This window comes from Miniopterus schreibersii (assembly GCF_964146895.1).
Source record: "Miniopterus schreibersii genome assembly, chromosome: 18".
NCBI lineage: Eukaryota > Metazoa > Chordata > Mammalia > Chiroptera > Miniopteridae > Miniopterus > Miniopterus schreibersii.
This window is the reverse complement of record NC_138121.1, coordinates 29,466,601-29,486,385: the sequence shown is the minus strand read 5'-3', so window position 1 is coordinate 29,486,385 and position 19,785 is coordinate 29,466,601. Positions and strand designations below refer to the sequence as shown.

The 19,785-nt window shown below is 41.8% G+C and overlaps 1 protein-coding gene and 1 pseudogene across 5 annotated transcripts in view; one reads left to right on the top strand and one right to left on the bottom strand.

Annotated features, from left to right (window-relative positions):
* ANKRD11 (ankyrin repeat domain containing 11) overlaps positions 1 to 19,785 on the top strand; it is a 202,668-nt gene that overhangs the window by 71,334 nt on the left and 111,549 nt on the right. For 2 of the 4 annotated variants that reach the window (XM_081118418.1, XM_081118417.1), the window contains exon 2: positions 3,452 to 3,535. The gene's annotated coding sequence lies outside the window, so the exon portion shown is untranslated. Of the gene's footprint in view, positions 1 to 3,450; positions 3,536 to 19,785 lie in introns of those variants that run through there. The other 2 variants (XM_081118420.1, XM_081118419.1) reach the window with 1 other exon arrangement.
* On the bottom strand, positions 16,776 to 18,697 carry LOC308548059 (calponin-2 pseudogene; annotated as a pseudogene). Its single transcript has 2 exons — positions 18,642 to 18,697; positions 16,776 to 17,573 (listed from the first exon to the last, which is right to left on the bottom strand). The product of its transcript is annotated as a calponin-2 pseudogene (transcript).

The following is a 19,785-nucleotide window of genomic DNA, read 5'->3' as shown; positions in this document are numbered from 1 at the left end:
GTGAACATGTAAGTATGCTATGTGAAGCTTTTTTAATGTCTTAGACTGTTTCTTTAGCACATTTCCCCAGAAACAGGTTTACTCTGTCAAGAGGTACAAATATTTTAGAGGCTCTTTTCTTCCAGAAATAAGTATTTTCCCTTAGAATGAAAAGACCTTTAGACCAGGATTTAAAAGACCTGGATTCTGTGTTCAGCTAGCTTTTTAATTCTCTGCATGACCTCATACAACTAAAAAATCTCACAACCTAATTTGGGCCCAGTTTCCTTACTTGTAAAATGGCAGGTGGATTCGAGCACTGGTTCTTCACGCAGATGATTTTGCTCCCAGAGGGCTCGTGACTGTATCTGTAGACATTCTGGTTGTTACATTATGGGGAATCGCTCCTGGCAGGCAGTGGGTAGAGGCTGGGGTGCTGCTCAACGTCTGCCAGTGCCCAGGACAACAGGGAATAATCTGGCCAAAAATATCAGTGGTGCTGAGTTTGAGAAACCTTGGATTAAAGGTGCCTCACGTTTTCTTCAATTGTAATAGTAGATGTTATTTGCTGTATTCCTGTTGAAGACATTCATTATACACTCTATTGCTCATTATTGTTTTTATTGGAAAATTGATAAGCTTAATGACGTACTTGTTATTTTTCACTAAAACTGAGTTGTGGTGATTGGAAACTGCTTTTCCATGTTCGTTTTTGATAGTCCTTTAGGTTAATATCAGCTGTGAAAAGTCCTATACAGGAATATAAGGACAGAAAACTCCTCCCTTTTTGCAAAACACACATATCTGTAAGGTCAGGAAACCACTGAGTGCAGAGCCTGGGAATCCCGCTTCATAAAAACACCATGTCCTGAGAATCTTCTCCCTGTCTTCTGTCTATGTGTGCGTTTCCCTGACTGATTTTGCATTTTTTATGTGTTTGGAGGTAGAAGAGAGCCAGATTTTTGGATGGGATTGTGGAATATGGGCGTGAATGGTATTTTTTAAAAAAATTAATACTGATTTCTTTTATTCCTAAAGATCTCAAAGCTCTCCTGGGTGATTATACAGTTTTATTGAGTCAGTTTCCTTCATGATACTGTAGTATGATTTTTCCTTTCTTACTGGCAGGTCATTGTGTTCAGGTGGCAAGGCTACAGTGGTTACTTGATTTCTTGTGTCTAGGAAGTTTAAGAGGCTTCTAAGTAGAATCTGTTTCTCATAATAATTTTGCAAGATTGTGTATTGTGTCACTTGCTCTTTTTTGATAGTAAACTTTCAGTTTACCTTGAAATTGTTGAAATCACCACATCTTAAGATACAAGTATTTGATGAAGGAAAATAAAGTTTTTAGTTGTCTGTGTAACCTTAAATTTTTAGTTGTGAACAATAGAAATACATTATTTCAATTAATCGCCAGATGGAATAGTGGCCAGTTGTACAGTTTAGGGACCAGGGATCAGCCTGGTCTTGTTTTCCGCTCCACCCCTGTCAGGACATTAGAGGGGGTGAGGGGTATGTAGCCTCTGTCACTGTTGTAGTTTTGGAAGACTATAGCTGGTATATCATGTGAGCTGCAGGGATTATAATGGTGTAAATATGAAAACCAGTTTTTTATACCCTGTGTTCCAGCCAACCCTGCTTTACCAATATACATTTATTTTTAAATTCATCTTTATTGTTGAAAGTATTACAGATGCCTCTCCCTCCCCCCATTGCTTTACCAATATTGTTGAAATGTCTTTTTTTAAAATCCTCACTCGATATTTTTTCCCATTTTTCAGAAGAGTGAAAGGGAGAGGGAGGGAGGGAGAGATGGGGGGGAGAGAAATATCGATGTGAGAGAGACACATCCACCGGTTGCCTCTGGCATGCGCCCCTACCAGGGATCAAGCCTGCAACCGAGGTACGTGGCCTTGGCTGGAATCGAACCCGGGACCCTCCAGTCCAGGGGCTGACACTCTATCCACTGAGCCAAACTGGCTAGGGCTTGTTGAAACTTCTGGGTGTGCTTCCCAGTTTATGCCCACCTCCTACCTGAAAAAGGAAGCATTATTTTGAATTTTTATATTTCATGATGATTTGCTTTTCATTGACATTTTACTGTATACATATTAAAGCAAATATTTTAAGTTTCATGTGCTTTTGAAAGACACAAATATATTCAATATATTCCTCCGAGACAGTTTTTTTTCATTCACTGTTACGGTATTTGAGACTTGATTATGTTGATATGTGTAGTTGTAGTTTAGTAATTAATAGAGATTGTTTACTACCTCTGTAAGGAATGTGTTGGAAGGAGCCTCTGCTCCATGAGTCACAGCACTGTGTGCTTGCCACAGTATTCAGCCACCCTCCAGACAGCATTTTTTCTTTTTTTAAATATATATTGATTTCAGAGAGGAAGAGAAAGAGATGGAAACATTAACGATGATAGAAGTCATTAATCAGCTGCCTTCTGCACACCCCCCACTGGGCATCGAGCCCATAACTCGGGCATATGCCCTGACTGGGAATCTAACCGCTGAGCCACTCCGACCAGGCAGACAGACAACATTTCTTAATCACATTTACAAGATGTTTAGAACCTCCTGGTGTTGCCCTGATCTCCCTTTCTCCTCAGTTGTGTTGGTAGGAACTCAAATACATGGTAGGAGACTCAAATCACATTTCTGAATTGGAGTCACCTGAAGCACACTGGTTTGAATTATGGTCCTTTGTCTTTGAGAATGGACCCCTAAGTAGGTTGAGGGAGAGACTGAGGGGTGTGGGGTAGATTTAGGATAGTCAGGAATGTCCTGCCGAGAGGGACCAGTGAACACAAACCGAAAATGATAGAGAGAATGTGTGCGGTGTTGAGGGTTAAGTTTCCAGGTAGAGGCCTTACAGAACAGAGAGGTAGAGCGTGATGGGAGTGGAGGCAGGATGTAGGGGGCTGTGGGAGGTGGAGAGAACGTGTGCCATCAAGGTTTCGTGAGCCAAAGGGAGAGTTTGGATTTATTCTGAATGTGTGAGAGGAAGTCTGCAGAGGATGCAAAATGTATAACTTTGGCAAAGGTTTACTAATGGTGAGATTTCTATCAAATTCCATGTAAGGAGAAAAATCTGTGAATGTGCCCCCCCCCCCCCCCATGGCCCCGGTCCTGAGGTCCCATCTGGGGAGAATGACAGGCCCACCTGAGTGTTCTTTCCTTAACCTGGCTTTTCTGGGCACTGCTTTCCAGGGAAAATTACTGAGAATAGAGATTTCCATTTGAATAGTATCCTAAAACAAATAATCAGTTGTGAGCCTCTTTGCTGGGCTTTACTTTCCCCAAATCAGACAAACATCTTAACTTTTTGCTTGTCCATTGTTAAGTGAAATGAAGCCAGGTAGTTATAGAATAAATGGTTGGTCCAAATGGAGAGAGACAAATTGTAAGCAGAACTGAAGTAGAAATTATTACTCTCTGCTCATTTTACTGTCTTGTTTCAGAATATACACCGCACTGCTCTGGACACGCCTCTGTTGGATTTAATACACAGTTTTCATCAACATCGACTTTCAGCTATGGAATCGGTAAATATTTTATTTTATTGCCTCTCATCAATTTGTGCATGTTTATTTTCATTGGCTTGTAAAAAGGAGTGTCAAAATAATGGTTCAGACTCCAAGTTGGTTTTATTGGGCTTGGCAGAGTTTTGGCTAAGTGTTTTGAATTTTATTCTGAATTTCACTTAGATGAGAGTGTTTCAGAGTAATGGTAATGAGCTGTGTGGAGTTAATAAACAGCATCCCTGATGTCCCAGTGAGGAATTATCTGGCAAAATTAAACAGGTTGGTAGCTGCGCCTGAAGGAAATTTGTTTCTTCACAACTTCATTTATATGTTCCATTCCCAAGTAGTCAGGAGTCTACCAGGACCCTGTGCTCCCTCACTGTGTTAGTCTCGTGCTCTATGCGTTTTGCATTAACACTTTGCACAAAGGAGAGCTTCTCTAGTCTGAGAATTGTTGCATCTCTTCTGCAGGAAGCCTTGAGGCCTGGCTGTGCACTAGTCTGGTGTCCTGTGTGTCTGGGCAGCCAGTAGCTGCTGGGTAGTCTTGGTAGCTGCTCCATGGTATTCCTAGAAGTTTGAGGCCAGTGTACATGTGTGGTATGTGGGTAAGGAATGAAAATTTTTTTGCTGGGTTGCCCTGACTCCTTGCCTCCTTCCGGGAATTACTGACAAATGTTTTGAGAGGAAGGGCAGCTGTTTCCTTAAAGACTCTGGTCTCGGGTCTGACCCAGCATCTGTTGCTCCTGAAGAGAGCACTTCCTTGGGAGATGTGTCACATTGGCATACACTTTATTTCCTCTGATATGTGGATTGATAACAGTTGGAAAGGAAACTCTTAGCTCTTAACACCATGGCCGGTTGAACTGTTAAGCAAACAATTCAGAAATGTATTATCTAATTTGTGCTGCTGTTCCTAGCAGACGTGAAGGAACTCTTTTCTGCTACTTCCTTGGCAAGTGTTCTTAATCTAACAGAATCTGTCCTTTATTTTAGCCATCAGTGAATCAGGCCACTTTGAAATGTACCTGGCTGTTCTCTTTGCCTTGACTGAAGTATTTTTTTGGAAATGGAGATAAGGTTTGATGAAAAAGAGACTTCAATGTCTCCGCCAGTAGGCTTAGAATTGTCTCATCTTAATCTGCAGGATGATTAGCAGTTAGAAGCCATCCTCGCCGGTGGGGGTGTTGGTGACCAGGTGGGATGATAAGCTTTGTGACACCCTTGAAATGCTTCCCAGGCATTCCCAGGATGTGCATGTGGACTCAGCTTGGTTGTCATAGGCAATGGGGCAGCCATTAAGAGACTAGGTCCAGGAGCGACCATGCCTGAAGGCTGGGCTCTCTGCCTTTGTTTGGAAACTATAATATTGACCTTAATTTGTAACAAGGAAAAACAAAATGCTGCTTAAATTAGGTTCTTAATAAGTATTTGGTGATTCTTGATTAAAAGAAAACAAGTTACAACAACTCTTTGCTGACAGATTCTTGGGTTGTCCTAATTAATCTAGTGGATTGAGAGCAATGGGTATGTTAATGTTGAGAAGGTTTTTCTGACATTTGAAGGATTGGCTTTTTGACCATATCACAGTAATAGTTCAAGGTGTCTAATGCCATTTATCACTTTAGTGAACCATAAACAGTTAATAATCTGCATTGTTTGGATTGAATAAAGATAAAGGTTCTTATTAACATGAGGTGCTGTTGTGACTGCCCACCAGGTACATCTCCTCCTGGGTCAGTGGCCCTAATGTGTAAGAGCAGGGGCTGTAGCAGTATGAGTGGTTTACTGAGGTCTATCCTCCGTGACCTTTCCTGGCATCAAAAGGCAGAATTTTAAAAAGGCAATTATTTTGTGGACTATATAATAATTTTTCATTGTTACTCATATTATTCACGATTTGTACTTTTAATTTTGACCATTTAAGGTAGAATATGAGCCATTTAGGTCAGATTAAAATAACTTTTTGAAAGGTAGTCTTGTTAAAGCACCGTTAGTGATTTTGGGTGGATTCTGGGTTGGCCCTGCTCTGAGATGTTCCAGGCATGGCTGTGGTTGGTTACAGGAGTTTGTGGTAACTGATACTAGCTCTGTGACCTTGGGCCCATGTCTTTAACTCTGTAAGCCTTGGATTCTTCCCCTGCGAAGTAGCAATGGTGATAGCCATTTGAAGGGTATCTTTAGAGGGTGACACTGTTTATGGAAATAGAGCTCCATGAAAATACAAACTTTAAAATAGTTAGATTTAGTGTTGTTTTTTGTTTTTTGTTTTTTTAACTCTAGCTTCAGCTGACAGCTGGTATAATTCTCACTTTGATAAGATCTTTTTTGATAATGCCTTGGTCAAGGCCTTTCCAAAGAAGTGATAAGATTGAAAAAGCTCTTGATGACACATATTTTACCAGGTGTAGTTGAGTGTAGATATGAGAGTCAGAGTGAGTGAGGCTGGGCTGCTAATGAGAATTGTTTTGTAGCACTGACTGACCTCCTAGGTGGCATGTGAATGTTACATTTACACTTACTGTGAATCAGGAATTTTGAATTATGTTTTCAAAAATAAAATGGTTTCTGAAATTGGTATGTTAGGATAATAAAGGCAGTGTGGTTTATATGAATGGAGGCTTACATTTAATGATTAATATTTGTAATTGAACAACTGTTCTTAAAATAGAAAAGTGGCCCTGACTGATGTGGTTCAGTTGGTTGGAGCGTCATCCGGTACACTGAAAGGTTGCAGGTTCTATTCCTGATCAGGGCACATACCTAGGTTGTGGGTTCCATCCCAGTCAGGGGGCGTAGAGGAAGGCAGCTGATTGATGTTCCTCTCTCTTTCTTTCCCCCTCCCTCCCTCTCTCTCTCTTGCCGTCTCCCATCCTCTCTCTCTCAAATCAATAAGCATGTCATTGGGTGAGGATTAAAAAATAAATAAAATAAAATAAATAGAAAAGTGATCACTTTCGACTTGCTGAAATGTTGAACTAGCAAGGTACATAGAATAGTGATGTGCGCATAGTTTCTCAGTGTCCCTGTAGGCAGTGCTGAGCCAGTACACTCTGAGCAGGGTGTGCTCACTGTAGAGAGGTTTGCACCTCTGATGTGTGACCCTGCATCCGTGTGAAATTGGGGGACTGGAAATCTTGTTAGCAGCAGCACCAAGTCCTGCCTGAGCAGCAGGGTTGGAGGGAGCAGGGAATGGGGGAAGGTGTCCAGTCCTTGGCACCCCTCCTGACAGAGAATATGTTGCCATCTGGTATTGAAGCAGAGAGAGAAGCTTTCCCTAGGCAGGTCCCTCTGTGCCCACTTGCATGGTAGGTCTAGCAATTCTTCCTGACCCTACCACACCACCCTGGTTACTGGTTGCCCATTAGGTGCCTTCCTGGTCAGGGCCTATGCAGTTGCCGTGGCCTAGGTAGCTGGCTGGGTTGGATTTGCAGGTTGTAAGGAACATGTATGTTCTAATGCTAATTCATTTGCCTTTTTAACAAAGAAGTTTTTTCAGGACTTAAAAATAGATAAAGCACACTTTGCTTTATTATCAGAGGGAGACGCATAGCTAATTACGTCAGTGTAATTTACTGAATTTTTTAGTATAATGAATTTTTATTGTATTTTAGGGTTCTGAGGAATATTCTTTGGCTATGTTCTTTTAAACTGCATATAAAGTACAGAATATTAGATATTATTTAAATTAGGTTTCATTAAATGCATCTGTTTTGTTAATATAAAAGTTGGTAATTGCATTCAAACACTTTTCCCCAGAAGCTCTTGCTCCCCCAGCACAGCCCTTGTTGATTAGTAGAACTTTGGTCCTCTTATTCCAAGATATTTGAATTGCTGGAGAGTTAATATGCTGGGGAGAGGGTTTGGAAAGTAGGCTGGTCAGAGCAGAAGGGGAGCCTCATCCCACCAGTGGCTAAGTGCTGTGAGTCCTGGCTGATGGGCTTTTCTTTCCCTCTAGATATTCCTAGCTGGAATGGGCCTCTGGGCTCTGTGACCCCAGCCTGCATGGGGAAGAAAGGAATATAGAGATACCTGCTTGGGACAGAGAAGGGTTTGTGGGCTGTTTATAATCCCTCATTTGTTATAATATTTCTGTTATTTTCCTTTCATTATCAACTACAGGGACTCTCATGGAGCCAGTGTTCATTTTATTTTTTTAATATCATAAAATTTTAAAGTTGGCTGAAGGAATTTCCTCCATGTTTTATATTTGAAGGTGAACAGATTTGCCTGTATCCTGACTTAGAGTAGAGTAGATGTTCCATAAGTTCTTTTATATTCTTTTAAAAATATTTTTATTGAATTTTAGAGAGAGAGGAAGCGAGAGGGGAAGAGAAAGAGAAACATTGATGTGAGAGCAAGCCATCAGTTGGCTGCCTCTTGCACGCCCCCCTTCTGGGGATTGTGTCCTCAACCTGGGCATGTGTCCTTATTAGGACTTGAACCTGTAACCTTTTGGTGCATGGGACAGTGCCCAACCAACTGAGCCGCACAGTCCAGGGCCCCGTAAGTTCTTTTTTTTTTTTTTCTTTTTCCCATTGCTCTTCAGAGGGAGGGAGGGGGGGGAGAGAGAGAAACATTGATGTTAGAGTGACATATCGATTGGTTGTCTCTCGCATGGACCCTGACCAGGGCCGGGGATCAAGCCTGCAACCGAGGTATGTGCCCTTGGCCAGAATCAAACCTGGGACCCTTCAGTCTGAGGGCCGACACTCTAACCATTGAACCATAGTGGCTAGGGCCCCATAAATTCTTTTTTTTTATTTTTAAAATTTTTGTTAATCCTCACCCAAGGATATGTTGTCCACTGATTTTTATTTTATTTTATTTTATTTTATATTTTATTTTATTTTATTTTATTTTATTTTATTATTTTATTTTATTTTAATTTTTATTTTATATTTTATTTTTTTTAAGAGAGAGTGGAAGGAAGGGGGTGGAGGGGGAGAGAAAGGGAGATGTGAGAGAGACACATTGATTGGTTGCCTCCTGCACGTGCCCTGACTGGGGCTGGGGATCGAACCTGCAACCCAGGTATGTGCCCTTGACCAGGAATTGAACCTGTGACCCTTTGGTGCGTGGGCTGATGATCCAACCACTGAGCCACACTGGCCAAGTTCTTTTTAAAATTGAGCTGACCTTAACTACTGGAATAACACCTGAGACACATTCCCTTCCTGTGGTAACTTGCTGAATGTAACGCAGGGAGGGAGGGCTCTCTGCAGCTTAAAAATGTTTTCTACAGAAGTTCCATGTGCAGCCCAGTTGATCCTGGTGAGAGAAAGAAGGTGGTAGGAGGAAGGTTGTGTGACAGTGGGACTGTGTCTGGCGAGAGACCGAGACAGAGTCAGGAGGTACCTTCATGATGGGCCTACTGAGAATTCTATAGTCTTTTCTCCACTCTAGAATAGGTATCTTGATTGTTAGTTGTACTGCCTGTTGGAGAAGGGATTTAGGATATTCTTAGTGTCTCAAAAAACGGGTGGTGATGGGATTTGTAGTGTGCATTATTCTGAATGCAAGGATGTTGTGTTTGGTTCAGCCAAGTCACTTTGCACCATCTCTTAGTTGCTACTGAAGTTCTCCCCTAGCTGTGTGAGGAATACTACAGATGGAGCTGAGTGCCAGCCAGGGCAGCAAGTCTAAAAGGGAAGCAGAGCAGAACAGTGATCCAGTTCCTGGGCCCTTGATTGTACCAGCAAGTGCCAGAGGTTAGGGAGTGCAGAGTCTGTGCTGTGTGACCCTGTATGTGTGCACAGCGTTGGCTGCAGTGCCAGCGTGGAGTCCCGAGCCTCGGGCCAGGCGACTGCTGCCCTTCCTCTGCATCTCATTCTAAGGAAATCAAGTGTGGAGGCTAGGTGGCCAGAACATGTTGACTTTGGCAGTGGGAGCTGCCAGGTCTTGGCTCACAGTATGATCTAGTATGTAAGGCTCTGCTTAGAAACACACATGCACACCTACACGCATGCGCGCGCGCACACACGCACACATTTTCTTTCTCAACATTGACCTCTCTGTGTTTTCCTTCACAGCTCTGTTTCTTCTTTCCCCCCTTTCAGTTTAAGCTCAGAGTCCCTGCCTTGGGCCTGGGTTGAAGCTCCTGTGGGCTCAGCAGGCTCTCTGAGCAGCAATTGGAAAAGAGGCAAAGAAGGGACATGAGAAGGGGTTCTTTGGAAATCACATGAGATTTCTTTGAAAGCTTTTGACTTTGTTGACCTTTTTTTAATGAATAGTTTGTTTATTAGAAAAAATAAACCTGAGGCCCTTGTCCACATCTGAGGACGATAATAGCCACTGTCTGGATCCTGGGTATTTTTGGAGGGCAGAAAGGCAGAGCTAGAAGGATGAATCTAGGGCAGTGTTTTCTCTCAGCGCCTGGTCTCTGTGGGAGCAGATGCTCTGTTGATGGTGGCCTCAGCTTGGCGGGGCATCTTACATCTGGTATGTGAGCCTAGATCATTCATTCCCACCACCGTCTTTTATGACTCTTAATCTCTGTCCATTTTCTTCATCTCCTGGATGTGGTCAACCTCTGTTTAAATTTTATTTTTGTTCATTTTTTGTTAGTGGAAATCAGAGTTCTAAACATTGCATCTGAGTGGCTGACCAGATGCCACCTTTAGAGACAAATGACCTCATGAGAATGTCATGTGATGATTGGGTGACTATATCCACATGATTGGGTTTCATGATGTGCCTATCTTATGTTGAATTCTGCCCTGTAGCAGAATAGCAAAGAGTGCCATAAAGTTAGACTGAAGTTGAGAATTGAGCTGAAAGATGCCAATTTAGATGTGACCAGATTTTATTAAAGAAACCTTACAAAATCCTAGGGCATTTTATAGTATTGTAATACCATATTTTTAAACTTCACTTATAATTTAAAACTTCCATTAATATAAAAACCAATTTTTCTGCTCTTTTGATAAATTTATTGTCTTACCTCCCACTATGCCCTCTACCCCCATGTATTTTTGTTTGGCACTGGGCAGAGTAGTGGCTTACAGAGGATCAGTAGGAACACTGGCTGCAGCATCTGGAGAAAGAATGGAGACAAAGTGTTTATAGGTGGGTCTCTAACAGAGTTGTTTGTTAATTGGATGCTGGAGCCTATGGAATTTGGGCTTTATTGCTGCCCAGAGACTGGTCTAACACTAAGATCTTAGAGACAGTCTTTGGGCCTTTGATTCCTGTGGAGATAGACTGGAGGAAGACAAAGGTTTGCTACCCAGCCTGGGGTGGCAAAGCTGGAGAAATCCTTATTTTGAGCATTTTTTTTTTTTTTTTAAATAGGAAAAGATATAATCATGTGTGTAAGCTCATCTAACGTTTTTAAACTAAAAGTTTACCTTTTTTTTTTATTTTTTAAAAAAAACACACCCTTTTTTTGGTGTTTAAGGCTCTTTTTAAGTTGCCTGGTGCCTGCCCTGCCCTGCAGGCCATCTCTATGACATTCTCCACTTGGTGACTGCTGTTCTTCTAGGTTTCTATTCAAAGAATCTTTTCTTGAGACCACCTTGCCAGAGGCTGTGTTGGGGCTTCTGTGTTTCTTGTATACCCCCATCCTTGGGACAAGTCCCACTGAAGAACTCCCTGCTGATTCATCTCTTCCTGTAACTTTTAAGGTCTGCAAGAGGTGTGAACTCTGCCAGACACCTTCACTTATGTCCTCATTTTCCCTACAAAATTCAAGAAAATAGCATTTTCCATATTTTTATTATAAGACTCTAGGCCTTAAAGATATTGAACATTAGGTTTTTCAAGGTTTCATAGTTGATGATTGGCAGAGTGAGTGTTTGAATCTTGGGGTCCTTCTTGTAGTAACACTAGAGATGACTGTATTACCAATTGACTTTAAGGAAGATAGAAGAGAAGCAGGTGGGAGGGGAGGGTGGTGGGAGTAAATTGAAGAGGTTATGCTATGCTGCACTGGTATGCTCTAGCCACTGGCATTTCCGGGACCCTCTTTTAAACTTGTGCCACGGTTGTGCTGCAGGTACGTGTGCTCATCTTTGGGGTCTGCATGTGTGTGGTAAGAGGTTAAGTCCCATCACTTTTTGCACCCACAGCTTTACTCCTGGGCAGATGTAACATACTTAAAATGTTCCAGGTCCAGAGTGAGGCCTGGAAACAGAATATAGCATACTCAGACGTTATGTGTTTGATCCAGACCATTGCAATAAAGTGAATATAACACAGCAAGTTGCATGAATTTTTTTGTTTCCCAGTGCGTATAAAAGTTATATTTACACTGTACTGTAGTCTATTAAGTGTTCAGTAGCATTAGTTCTAAAAAACAATACACACACCTTAATTAAAAACTACTGTATTGCTGCAGCTGGTGTCATTCAGTGGTTGAGCATCGACCTATGAACCAGGAGGTCACAGTTCGATTCCCAGTCAGGGCACATGCCCCGGATTTTGGGCTCGATCCCCAGTGAGAGGCATACAAGAGGCAGCTGATAAGTGACTCTCTTTAATCGTTGATGTTTTTCTCTCTTTCTCCCTCTCCCTTCCTCTCTCTGAAATCAATAAAAACATATTTAAAAACAAACAAAAAACTACTGTATTGCTAAAAATGTTAACCATCACCAGCAAGTTGTAATCTTTTTGCTAGAGGAGCATCTTGCCTCAATGTTGATGGCTGCTTACTGATCAGGGTGGTGGTTGCTGAAGAATGGGGCGGTTGTGGCAATTTCTTAAAATAAGACAACCATGAAGTTTGCCTCATTGATTTGCTTCCTTTCACGAACACTTTGTAGTATGTGATGCTGTTTGATAGCACTTTACCCATAGTAGAACTTCTTTACAAATTGAAGCCATTCCTCTCAAACCCTGCCACTGCTTTATCAACTAGGTTTATATGTTATTCTAAATTCTTTATTGCCATTTCAACAGTTTTTATAGCAATATTAATAGTGGCCACAAATCACCATAACAAATATAATAATTAAAATGTTTGGCCTGGCCGGGCGTGGCTCAGCGGTTAAGCATCGACCTAGGATCCAGGCGATCAGGGTTCGATTCCCGGTCAGGGCACATGCCCGGGTTGCGGGCTGCAGCCGATCAATGACTCTCTCATCATTGATGTTTCTAGCTCTCTCTCTCCCTCGCCTTTCCTCTCTCTGAAATCAATAAAGATATATTTAAAATAAATAAATAAATAAATAAATAAATAAAATGTTTGAAATATTTAGAGAATTACCAAAATGTGACACAGAGACGCAAGTGAACAGATGCTGTTGGAAAAATGGCATCTATAGATTTACTCAATGCAGAGTTCCCACAAGCCTTCAGGTTATAAAAAAAAAATGCAATATCTGTGAAGTGCAATAAAACTAAGTATGCCTGAAAAATAAACTGTTCAGCTGCTCTTGCGTTCATGGTGAAGCCTATTTTGTAAAAAATTTAATTTTTCAATTACAGTTGATATTCAGTATTATGTTGTATTCATTTCAGGTGTTCAGCATAGTAGACAGTCATGTAAATTACAAAGTGATCTCCCCAATATTTCAAGTACCCATCTGGCACCATACTTGTTATTACAATATTATTGATTTTATTCCCTATGCTGTACTTTACATGCTATGACTATTTGTAACTACCAATTTGTACTTCCTTTTTTTAAAAAAAATATATCTCTTGATTTCAGAGGGAGGAAGGGAGAGGGGGAGAGAGAGGTAGAAACATCATTGATGAGAGAGTCATTGATCAGCTGCCCCCTGCACGCCCCCAATTGGGGTTCGAGTCCTCAACCTGGGCATGTGCTCTGACTGGGAATCAAACCTTGATCTTCTGGATCCTCAGTCGATGCTCAACTGCTGAGCCACTCCGGCCGGGCCCAATTTATACTTCTTAATCCCTTCCCCTTTTTCACCACCACCTGCACAACCCTCAGTTTGTTTTCTCTACCTCTCAGTCTGTTTCTTTTTTTGTTTGTTTGTTCTTTAGATTTTGCGTACAAGTGAAATTGTATACTATTTATTTTACTTAGCATAATGCCCTCTAGGTCCATTCATGTTGTTGCAAATGGTAAGGTTTCATTCTTTTTTATGGTCAGGTAATATTCCTGTGTGTGTGTGTGTGTACCACAACTTTTTTTATCCACTGTCTGTCTAGAGGCATTTGGGTTGCTTCCATATCCTGGCTATTGTAAATAATACTGCAGTGAACATACGGGTGCTCTCTCTTTGAATTAGTGTTTTGGATTTCTTTAGATATATACCCAGAAGTGGAATCTCTGGGTCATAGGCAGTTCCATTTTTAATTTTTGAGGACCCTCTATACTGTTTTCCATAGTGGCTGCACCAATTTCCATTCTCAACAGTACACATAGGTTCCTATTTCTCTACGTTCTTGCCAACACTTTGTTGACTTATTGATGACAGCTATTCTGGCAGGTGTGAGGTGATGTCTCATTGTGGTTTTTAATTTGCATCTCTCTGATGATCAGTGAGGTTGAGCATCTTTTCATATATCTATTAGCCATCTGTATGGCCTCTTTGGAGAAGTGTCTTTTCATGTCCTCTGCCCATTTTTTAATTGGATTGTTTGTTTTTTTTGGTGTTGAGTTGTATGAGGTCTTTATAAATTTTGGATATTAACTTCTTACTGAATGTATTATTCACTAGTATATTATTGTGAATATCTTCTCCCATTCAGTAGTGTTTTTTTAATTGATGGTTTCCTTTGCTGTGCAAAAACTTTTTAGTTTGATGGAGTCCTATTCGCAATCCCTATCAAGATACCAGTGGGATTTTTCACAGAACAAGAACAAAACAAACCATAAAATTTGCTTATTTTTTCTTGTTTCCCTTGCCCTAAGAGATATATCAGAAAAAAAATTGCTAAGAATAATGTCAGAGAGTGTATTGCCTATGTTTTCTCCTAGGGGTTTTGTGGTTTCAAGTCTTACATTTAAGTCTTTAATTGAGCTTATAAGAATAAGAAGGTGGTCTAGTTTTATTTTTTTGCATGTATGTCTCCAATTTTCCCAACACCATTTATTGAACAGACTGTCTTTATCCCTTTGTATGTTCTTACCTCCTTTGTCATATATTAATTGAGCGGATTTATTTCTGGGCGCTCTATTCTGTTTTATTGATCTATGTGTCTTTTTATTCCAGTACCATGCTGTTTTGATTACTATAGCCTTGTAGTATAGTTTGATATCAAGTAGTGTGGTACCTCCAAGCTTTGTTCTTTCTCAAGATTGCTGTGGCTAATCCAGGTCTTTTGTGGCTCTATATAAATTTTTGGATTATTTTTTCTTGTTCTGTGAAAAATGCCATTGGTATCTTGATAGGGATTGCATTGAATCTTTAAATTGCTTTGGGCAGCATTTACTGTTTTTTGTTTTGTTTTGTTTAAAATATTACAGATGTCCCTTTTTCTCCCCATTGACCCATTCCACCTCGTCCCATCCCCCAGTATTGACATTTTAATGATGTTAATTCTTCCTATTCATGAGCACTGTATATACTTTTGTTTATTTGTATCTTCTTAAGTTTCTCTCTTCAATATCTTATAATTTTCTGAGTACCGGTCTTTTACCTCCTTGTTTAAGTTTATTCCTAGGTATTTTTTATTGATGCAATTGCAAATGGGATTGTTTTCTCATTTTCTCTTTCTGATAGTTCACTATTGGTGTACAAAAATGCAACCAATTTCTGTATATTTATCTTGTATTCTGCTACTTTACTGAATTCATTTATCAGTTCTAGTAGTTTTTGGTGGAATATTTATGGTTCTCTATAGTATCATGTCATCTGCAAATAATGACAGCTTTACTTTCTCCTTTCCAGTTTGGATGCCTTTTATTTCTTCTTCTCTGATTGTGTGGCTGGGATTTCTAATAGTGTATTAAATAAGAGTGGTGAAAGTGAACAGTCCTATCTATTATGTTGAGGTATTTCTCTCTATTCCCACTTTGCTGAGAGTTTTTATCATAAATGGGTGCTGGATTTTGTTGAATGTGTTTTCTGTATCTACTGATATGGTCATATGATTTTTTTTTTAATCCTCACCCGGGGAAATGTTTATTGAGTTTTGGGGACAGAGAGATGAGAAACATCAATCAGTTGCCTCTGGTAAGCACCCCGACCATGGATAGAAACCACAACCTAGGTATATGCCCTGACTGGGAATCGAATCTGCAACCTTTTGGTGTACACTATGACGCTCCAACCAACTGAGTTACCTGGCTAGGGCCATATGATTTTTAGCCTTCATTTTGTTTATGTCATATATCATGTTAACTGATTTGCGGATATTGAACCAACTTTGCATCCCAGGAATAAATCTCAGTTGATCATGGTGTATGATCTTTTTAATGTATTGCTGAATTTGGTTTGCTAATATTTTGTTGAGGATTTTCGCATCTGTGTTCATGAAGGATATTGGCCTATAATTTTCTTTCTTTGTAATGTCTTTATTTGGTTTTGGAATCAGGATAATGCTGGCCTTGTAAAATGAACTGGGAGTTTTCTCTCCTGTTGAAAATTTTGGGAATAGTTTGAGAAAGATAGGTGTTAATTCTTCCTTGATAAAATTTATCAGTGAAACTAACTGGTCCAGGACTTTTATTATATGGAAGTGTGAGAGGCCTCCCTCCCCCCCCCCCCCAAGGTTTTTATTGCCTTTGGTCCACAGTTGGTATTTCACATTATCTCTTGGTCCCAGGGCTCCTGAATAGGGCTGGTCCCAGGGAGCACCTCCTGGTGGGGGTACATATGCAGTACTTGTCCAGGGGAAAGGGGACAAATATGGAAGCAGGTGTGTGTCTGTGTGTGTGTGTGTGTCTAGCTTTGCCTCAACCACTCAGAACTCCATTGTTCTGTCTGGGCCTCAGTTTCCTGGGAGGGTCCTGAGGAAATCCAGTCCCTCAGGATGCCTGAAATATCCGGGAGCTGTGACCTGGCCTTCTCCTGGGGGAGTTCGTTCTCAGCAATCCCCTCCATCATCCTTACCCCATTCCTCTTGGGGGAAAAAAAATTACTTTTGTTAAAACTGCCTGAAATCTCTGTGGGTACAGAAACCACAAACTGATCAGTAGAGAAACGGGAAGAGGGGTAGAAGCAACCAGAAGCCATTTGTGTCCAGTTTCCCTCCCTGTACAGGTCTCTTCTTCCCCCCCGCAGCTTGGCCCAAAGCCTGTTGGGAACTTTGCTACCTGGATCTGACCTGGCCGGGACTCCTACCCTACATGCATCTGGATCTGGCCTTCATAGACCTTCAGCTAGAAGCACTTGAACATACAGAAAAACAAGATGAAAACACATAAGAACTCGAAATTTCAGATGGGGCAATGTGGAGAGACAGCCAGCAAGGGGGACCTCACAGACATGGTGTTGTCACACTCGTTGGTCCCTAAGTTGGTATCATAGATATACTGCTGGGTCCTGGGAGCCATCCTACCCACCTGACTGGCACACTTGGTGCCCATTTGCAAGCTGATTGTTGAGTGGTCCATGGGTGGCAAGATACAGTACTTGGGATTGTACAGATACCTTCTTGTGCCATATGCTGTCATGCCTGACTGGCTGGCACACTTGTTAGTGCCCATTTGGAGACCAGTGACACACTGGCCCGCCTTCATGGTGGTGTCACTGAAGTTCTGCTCCTATTTCTTTGAGTACTTGATCCTGATGTCCACATCACTCTGCAGCCCCTTTGTCTTGGCCTTCCCTGCCAGAGCCTGAAGAGACCCCTGCACTTGTGTCATGTTTCCATTCTCAAACATGTCATTGGCTTCAAATAGGTCCATGGAGTTCATGTTGTAGCTGACCATGGCCTCGATGAAGTTGGAGAGGTTTTCTAGCTGGTGCCAGTTTTGCATGGAGCGTTTGATCTTGGGAACTGAACCCAGCTGCAGCTTATTCATGAGTGTGCACAGGATAATTCCTTTAGACCCTTCTGCAAGTTGAAACCGAGAGACAGGCCTCTGAGTCACTCGACCCAGCTGCAGAGTTCTGCCTTCTTTTAAGGGTCATATTTGGACAGGAGCTGGTTCTTGACCTTGGCTGAAAGCCCGTACAAGGGCCCCTTGTTGAACTGTGTGGAGCTGGTGGCGACAGCGGGGTGGATGGCCTGGCAGGTACCTGTGGGAGTTTTTTGATTACTGCTTCAATTTCGTTGGTTGTAATTGGTCTGTTTAGATTTTCTGTTTCTTGATTTAGTCTTGGAGGTTGTATGTTTCTAGAAATTTATCCATTTGGCAAAGCCTATTTTGTAAAGGCCTTAGACCTGCCATCTTTTTCCTTCTCTGTTGTCCAGGGAACTAGCTCCTGATCCTGGCCTTTTCTGCCTAGTCAGGCAGCTTACCTACACGGGTTGACCTTTTTATGCCTTTTTCCCCTTGTCTGTTTATATGGCAGCCTGAAACTTAAGTAAACTTGGAAGGCTTGCTGAGGCAGTGGTTTATTTTATTTACATAATGCAGTCTGTGTCCTGAGGGCTTGTGTCCTGAGGGCCTGGTCTCCTCTGGCCTTGCCAGAGCCTGCTGCCCCAGGAGCAGCTCTTTCCAAGGGAATAGATGGTATGAAGTGTCCCTCCTGGTAACTCAGCCTTGACTGACTGTACACGAGTACTATTCAAACAGCGCAACACCCTCAGAGTGCTGCCAGCTGTGGCTGTGGCCTTTTCCCTTTACTTGTTGTGGTCACACATGTGCCAGTGGCTCCCTGTCTGGGATCGACTTTAGAAGGGTCAGTACCACTGCATCTGTGGCTGAGGTAGGTCAGCCATGATTTCCCACATAGTTATCGGTATCCTCATTCTTGACCCAGTAATTTATCAGTTCGAGTTCTTCTTCTCAAGTTAAATGGAAGATGGAGCTTTATTGTATGAACAAAGGAATTAATTTCTTGCTCTGCATATGTTTTCTAGTGGCCCTGACACTGTGGTGAGGTGGATGCCTTTGCCCTTGGGGTTGGGACAGTGGCCAGTGGGAAATGCATACTGAGTTCCCTGAGCTTCATTCTTGCTTGCTCTCTTCAAACCTCTGTGACCATATTATCTTTTATTAATCTTCTCCCATCTGCTTTTTTTGGTTCTTTTTTTATGTGCCATTGTTTCTCAGGGTTTCCTTCAGAGGCCCTGTTCTTTCATGTTCTCCCTTGGGCTGCCTTACCTTTTCTCTTTTTCATTTTGCTTCTGCCTCCTGGAAGGCATCTTAGCACAGTGCATCCTCGGTTGCTTGGTGGTAGTGCTGTGAGCTTCTGGAAGGCACTTAGGCCTAGCTTCTTCAAAGAAGCCAACCCTGCAGATGTCATATCTTTTCTCCTGCCCCTGTGCTGTCCTTTTCTGCTTTCTGTTTCCCCAAGACCATAAGCACCAAGGGTTCGGTCATCTGATTTCCTCACCCCAGCTGTCCTGTTTCCATGGCTCATAGTGGTGCCTTTGTCCCTCATGCCCTTCTTGGGGCTGCAAACTTCTGCTTCTCCTCCAGGACTTCCTATAAGGCCAGGGGCACATTGGGTGGTTTGTGGTTGGGTCTACTCTCCCCTGTGGGTAGTGTTAGTGAGGCTGCGCTCTCTAGTGGTATGAAATGTGTGCCTCTGCCATTGTGTGTAGCCTTGGGATGTTTCTATGCTTTGGTTAGAGTTGTGGAAATAAAATGTGACTGTCATGCATGTGCTCAACACACAGTAAGTGGGTCTCAAGGGCTTTCAGCTTCCAGCACTAACCTTTTGCTGTGTTTTTATAATTAAGAAACCGAAGACAAAGTGCTAACCAGATTTAGACCCTTGGTGATTCTCTGGCTGTAATTTTGCTTGAGACCTGTTGAGATTCACTGTAATGCATCCTATATGTTGGTGAGTGCTAGGAGAACACATGAGGATTTGAGCCCTAACTGCCGGAGGTGTCTGGACTAGTCCTGAGGACACTTTGGAATTCCAGTCATACCTTGAACAGAATCAAGTCTGTCCTCAGGAAGCAGGCTAGGAAAGTTACTTCGTAAAAAGAGGCTCTTCCTGTAAATAGCTGTTGTGCAAATGTGCACTACAAAATATTTCTCTTCCCTTTATTACCTAAGTAGGACATCTATTATAAACTAGTGAAAATTTTTTGAGAGCATAGATTCTGGGAGAAAACCTACTCTGAAAGTCATTCAGAAATGACCATAGTGGAATATTAAAGGGGAGAAGTATTTAAGTTTTTCCTCCCCCTTTGCCCTAGCAGTCTCACCAGATTAATCAGTGGGTAGTTGTACAGGAGAGCATGTGATAGTGACATTGACTGTGACCCTGGGGTGGGGTACAGACAGGAGAGAC